We start from the raw sequence: 6,356 nt of genomic DNA on the forward strand, positions 1-6,356 counted from the left end.
GGACACTCCCCAGCTGAGAAACGGAGTGCGGGCACCTCTCCTGGGCGCCGGCAGGCTGACAGCCGCCGCTCTGGGTCAGCTCCAGGCGTAGGTGTCAAGGCCAAGGGCAGGACACGGTGATGGAGGCCGGGTTCTGGCGCTGAGCCTGGGTGTCCCCCCTCTCCTGCCCTCCCAGCATCCTCTGCCCCCGGCGGGCAGAGGAGCAGAGCTGTGGGTCATATGGGAACTTGTTTCACTGTCTGAGGAGATGCCAGGCTGTCTCCACAGTGGCCGCGCCATCAGGCAGTCCCCCTGACCACGTAGGAGGGGGTGGTCAGGGGACTGTCCAATGTAGACGGTAACTGCTCATCACCCTTGTGTGTGCACATGTGTGTGCACTGGATCAGCGGGTGATCACAGCAGTGGACCCCGAGTCTTTATAAAATATATGTTTATTGATGTCAGAGAGGAAGGGAGAGGGGGAGAGAGAGAGAAGCATCAAGGATGAGAGAGAATCATGGATCGGCTGCCTCCTGCATGCCCCCCCACCCCACTGGGAATGGAGCCCACAACCCAGGCATGCTCCCTGATCGGGAATCGAACCGTGACCTCCTGGTTCATAGGTTGATCCTCAACCACTGAGCCACGCCGGCCGGGCAACCCTGCCTCTTCAGACTCTGATTTGGAGAAACCAGTTTCGTGGGGCGGTTCCAGAGGTTACAGTGGCTCCGCAGCTCCTGTGTTCTTACCGAGGGAAGGGCGGAGGCCCCGGGCCCCACACAGCTCTCACCTCCAGGCCGGACAGAAGGAAGCCTGCTGGCCCGTCCAGACCACAGGGGAGCCCCAGCTCAGTGGTCGGCAAACTGCAGCTCAAGAGCCACATGTGGTTCTTTGGCCCCTTGACTGTGGCTCTTCCACAAAAGACCACGGCCTGGGCAAGTCTATTTTGAAGAAGTAGCATTAGAAGAAGTTTAAGTTTATTTTTTTAAAATATATTTTATTGATTTTTTTACAGAGAGGAAGGGAGAGGGATAAAGTTAGAAACATCGATGAGAGAGAAACATCAACCAGCCGCCTCCTGCACTCCCCCCACTGGGGATGTGTCCGCAACCAAGGCACATGCTCTTGACCGAAATTGAACCTGGGAACTTTCAGTCCGCAGGCAGACGCTCTATCCATTGAGCCAAACTGATTAGGGCAGAAGAAGTTTAAATTTTAAAAATGTGGCTCTCAAAAGAAATTTCAGTCGTTGTACTGTTGATATTTGGCTCTGTTGACTAATGAGTTTGCCGACCACTGCCCTAGCTGGTTTGGCTCAGTAGATAGAGTGTCCACCCGCGGACTGACGGGTCTCAGGTTGGATTCCGGGACAGGGCACATGCCCGGGTTTCCGGCTTGATTCCCAGTGTGGGGCGTGCAAGAGGCAGCCAATCAACGATTGTCTCTCATCATTGATGCTTCCATCTCTCCCTCTCCCTCTCCCTTCCTCTCTGAAATCAATATAGGTAAACAAACACACACAGGGGACTGTCCAGACTGGAGACATCTAGAGATAGGGAGTGGATTGGTGGCTGCTCAGGGCTGGGGCAGGGGGCGGGAGGATAGATGAGTGACAGCTAACGCATGCACAGTTACCATTAGACGTGGTAAAAAAGTCTAATTATTACAGAGGTGTCAGCCTTACCTATCTGTGAATATACTGAAAACGATTGACGTGTGCACTTTAAGTGGGAGAATTGTATAGGAGGATTATATCCTAAGAACCCGATTTAAAAACACACACAAGGGAGACTTGAGAAATCCTGGGACAGAAACCAAAGAAGCAGAGTTCTCTGAAGTGACCCAGGATAAGAAAACAGGAAGAAAATCCCATTTTCACCCCGCCAGTTTCCAGCCACATTCCTGCGATCCTGGCCCTCGCCTGGCACATCTCTTAGGTTTGTGCCCAGACGCTTCCCCACGGAGGAGTCTGAAGCCTCAGCAGATTTCAGAGGGGCTGAGACCGGAGGGGGAGGGCCGCACACGGCCCAGCCCAGCCCAGGCCCTGCGTCAATTAACATGGCCTCGGACGCCCCCTGGCGGGCACTGGGGATGAACCATAGAAGGGGCATCCGGAGGGAGTACCTCTCCCGTTACTCAGTTCCTTTGCCCCTGAAGATCCCCTTTTTTTATTTTTAAAACCTTCTTGTTATGAACACTCATTCTGGAAAACTTCAAACATAAAAAAATAAAATCAGCCCGTATGGCGTGGCTCAGTGGTTGCGCGTCGACCTATATGAACCAGGAGATCACGATTTGATTCCTGGTCAGGGCACATGCCTAGGTTTTGGGCTCGATCCCCTCGGGGGAGCATGCAAGAGGCAGCCAATCAATGATTCTCTCTTGTCATTATGTTTCTATCTCTCTCCCCCTCTCCCTTCTTCTCTGAAATCAATAAAAATATATTTTAAATATAATAATAAATAAAATCATCTAATGAATCGAGACATACCATCTTGCTTCAATAATTACCAGTGGTTGAAACCGGTTTGGCTCAGTGGATAGAGCAACAGCCTGCGGACTGAAAGGTCCTGGGTTTGATTCCAGTCAAGGGCATGTACCTGGGTTGTGGGCACATCCCCAGTAGGGGGTGTTCAAAAGGCAGCTGATCAATGATTCTCTCTCATCGATGTTTCTAACTCTCTATCCCTCTCTTTTCCTCTCTGTAAAAAATCAATAAAATACTTTTTTTTTTTTCAATTGCCAATGTGTGCCGGATCTCATTCTCATTTCATCCTGATCTCCATCCGCCCCCTCCAACTGCGTTATTTTGGAGCAAATTCCAGAGAGCATATTATTCCATCTGTGGATACAGTATTTATGAATGCATACGCGATAAGGACTCTTTTTAACATCACCTGAGTACTGTTATCATGCCTTCAGAAACTCCTCACCGCCATGGGACTATCGCTGTGGTGTCACCAATAGTCTCATCAATGCCAAACGTGCCTCTTTTCTTTCTTTTTGTGAACAGCCTGTCTGAATCAGGGCCCTCTGACATTCGCTGACCTGCCATCTCAATTTCTCTGTACTTCCAGCTTCCCTGTTCACCTTGCAATTTATTTGAAGAAAGGTGCCTTTCTATAATTGAGGTATAGTTGATGAATAAAAACTGTATAGATTTAAGGTGTACAGTGTGAAGATCTGATGTAAGTGCTAGGGGCAGAAATGGTGTTCGGAGCAGAAATAGGATATCGGGGACTAGCTACAATGATGAGAAATACAGAGACAAAAAAAATAATGAGAAATACGAATCATGCTGTTTACAATTCTGATGAGAGAAAGCGCATTCTCGCCTGGCTGGGAGCTGTGCACTCTGGAACAGGGGCACTCACATCGGAATACAGTCCATCCTCCTTCCCAAAGAACTGCTGTCATTACGGGAAGATTTACAACCTCAGGCCTGAGACAATCTCCTCCTGGAGGCGCCTGGGGGTGTGTGTATGTGACCCCCACATACACACACCCCCAGCGGCATTGCTTGTAACCTGTAATGTTTACACTGAGTGGCCAGATTGTGATGATCTCTGAACGCATAATAATCTGGCCACTCAGTATATATACTATGTAATAAAAGGCTAATATGTGAATCATCCCTTCGACCAGGAGTTTGACCAGCAGGCAGGCCGGCCAATCACCCATGTCCCCCTCCCACTGGCCAGGCTGGCCAGACCCCACCCTTGCACAAATTCATGCACCACGCCTGTAATATATATATTTGTACACACACACACATACACACACACACACACACACACACACACACACACACTGAGTGGCCAGATAATTATGCATTCAGAGATCATAATAATCTGGCCACTCAGTATATACCGTGTCTATTTCCTAGGGTGACCAGACATCCCACTTTTGGCAGGACAGTCCCGATTTTTAACCATTTGTCCCACGCCCCGCGGCATTTTTAAAAACTTTTTTAAAACGCCGCGGGACAAATGGTTGAAAATCGGGACTGTCCCGCCAAAAGCAGGACGTCTGGTCACCTTACCTATTTCCCCATGTAACCTATGTCCTACCCAGTATGACCAGCTGGCTTACGGGGGAGGCGCAGAGCAAACCTGGATGACCTGCAGCTCGCGCCCATGCAGGCAGGATCGGAATAAACGCTCACACCTGATTCAGCCCTGTCTCTGCTTGATTGGCTCAAGTAGTGACCGGCAGCCGGGACCCGCCGATTGTCCGGTTTCATGATAAACACTGTGAAGTGATCACCCCCATCGAGCTCATCACGGTGGCGTCACTCACGTGGCCGTCTCTGTGTGCCATGAGCACACGCACCATCTCCTCTAAGTGTTCTTCTGTTTTAACGCATCACTTACATGTACAAGTGCTCTGGCGAGACGGCCGTGTTCATGGCCAGAAGGACCTGCGCCGTGTGTTTTGTGGGTGGAGATACACGGGTGTTCCTTGTTTTTCTGTCCCATTTTCCCCAGCCCGCTACGGTTCTGGTCCTTTAATCGGAGGGGGAAAAAAACATTTTTTTAAAACAGAAAATGCACCTGAAACAAAGTCGGAGGAAAATGAAAAAATGCTGCACAGTCCATCTCTTTCAAATGGCCAGAGCCACCGAAACCAGTTTGGCTCAGTGGATAGAGTGTCGACCTGCGGACTGAAAGGTCCCGGGCTCGATTCCGGTCAAGGGCATGTACCTTGGTAGCGGGCACATCCCCAGTGGGGGGGGTGCAAGAGGCAGCTGGTCGATGTATCTCTCTCATCAACGTTTCTAACTCTCTATCCCCCTCCCTTTCTCTCTGTAAAAAATCAATAAAATATATTTTTTTAAAATTGGCCAGAGAATGTATCAAGTCCCAGATTCCTGAGCCCGTGAGCAGACAGGTTCCGTCTGGGAAGAAGGCGGTGTGAAATCCGAGGGGTTCTGAGTCCAGGTTGAGCAGGTGGGGTGCCACCCGGCCTCTCCCCCTCGGTCCGAGCCACAGGCCCCTCTCTCTGAGCAGCCCCAGGAGTGGGGAGGGGGCCTGCGCTGCTGCTAATCCTGGGACAGTCGCCACATCACAGCCTGGCAGGCAGCACCCCGACTTCCAGGGCAAGTCCAGCGACATAAATACTGTGACCGACTCAGATGTCACCGAGGGCCAACTTGGCCTTTTGAAGTTTAGACAAACACGGCTCAAATGCCCTGATTTCACAACCCGGAGTCCAGACTAACACGGCAAACACGGCCCGTCCTCACTCCCTCCCGCAGGGTCCCATTCTGCCCCCCAGCGTGGGTGTCGCCTCCGGCCAGCTGCAGGTCAGCACCCCGGTGCCCTCTGCCCTTTCCTCTGATCCAGCCACCCAGGAAGCCCCAGCAAAGGATCGGTGAAGGCTGCATGGTGAGTGCGGGCGCCGGGCTGGGGACACGGTCACGTGAAAGACCTCATGGGCCGCCCAAGGACACCCCCAAACCCTGATGTGGAAAGATGGTATTGATTAATACTTGATCTTCACAAGTGGGTTACTTAATAGGGTTCTTTCAGTGCCATCTAGAATTTTCCCCTAATGGCTAAGCAATTATTTCACCAGTAGATTACCCCTCTCTCTTAATGTGTTCTTTTCACGAATTGAACCATAATGCCGTCAATTTGAGAATCTGAAACACTTTGTTTTCACCCCAAAGTGTCCACCCATTCTGTCCCTCAAAGCAGAGAGATGGGAGAAAATTCAGTATGGCCACCTTTGAGGACTTTTTTTTTTTTTTAATATATTTTATTGATTTTTTACAGAGAAGAAAGGCGAGGGATAGAGAGTTAGCAACATCGATGAGAGAGAGACATCTATCAGCTGCCTCCTGCACACCTCATACTGGAGATGTGCCCGCAACCACAGTACATGCCCTTGACTGGAATCGAACCTGGGACCTTTCAGTCCGCAGGCCAACGCTCTATCCACTGAGCCACCCCAGCTGGGCTGGGGACTCTTGATTAGTAAATGGTAGTGGAGGCAGCTGCTGGGGGGCAGTGAGGCCCAGCCCCAAGCTGCCAGCTGGCCAGAGAGTAGCTCTCTCTGCAGCCACCAGAGGGTGCAGCGGCAAGAGCAGCAACCCCGGGGCACTAACCATCCCCCCCCCCGTGACCCTCTCCTTCCACCTGTGCCATCTCTGTAACCTTCACCGGAGGCAGGTGCCTTTACTACCCCCGTTTTTACAGGCAGGCGGGCACTGTCTTTGCTAAGTTTCCCAGCTGGAAAGTGGTGGAGCTGGATGGGAGCCCAGACACAGCCTACCCAGAGGAGGGAGCCCTCCCGGCCCTGGCTTTTCAATCACCATCCCCTCTTCCCCCCACGGTCCCTCCCAGACTGAGGAGGCCTGGGGATGGAAGGATGCC

This window comes from Pipistrellus kuhlii, unplaced genomic scaffold, assembly GCF_014108245.1.
Source record: "Pipistrellus kuhlii isolate mPipKuh1 unplaced genomic scaffold, mPipKuh1.p scaffold_m20_p_34, whole genome shotgun sequence".
NCBI lineage: Eukaryota > Metazoa > Chordata > Mammalia > Chiroptera > Vespertilionidae > Pipistrellus > Pipistrellus kuhlii.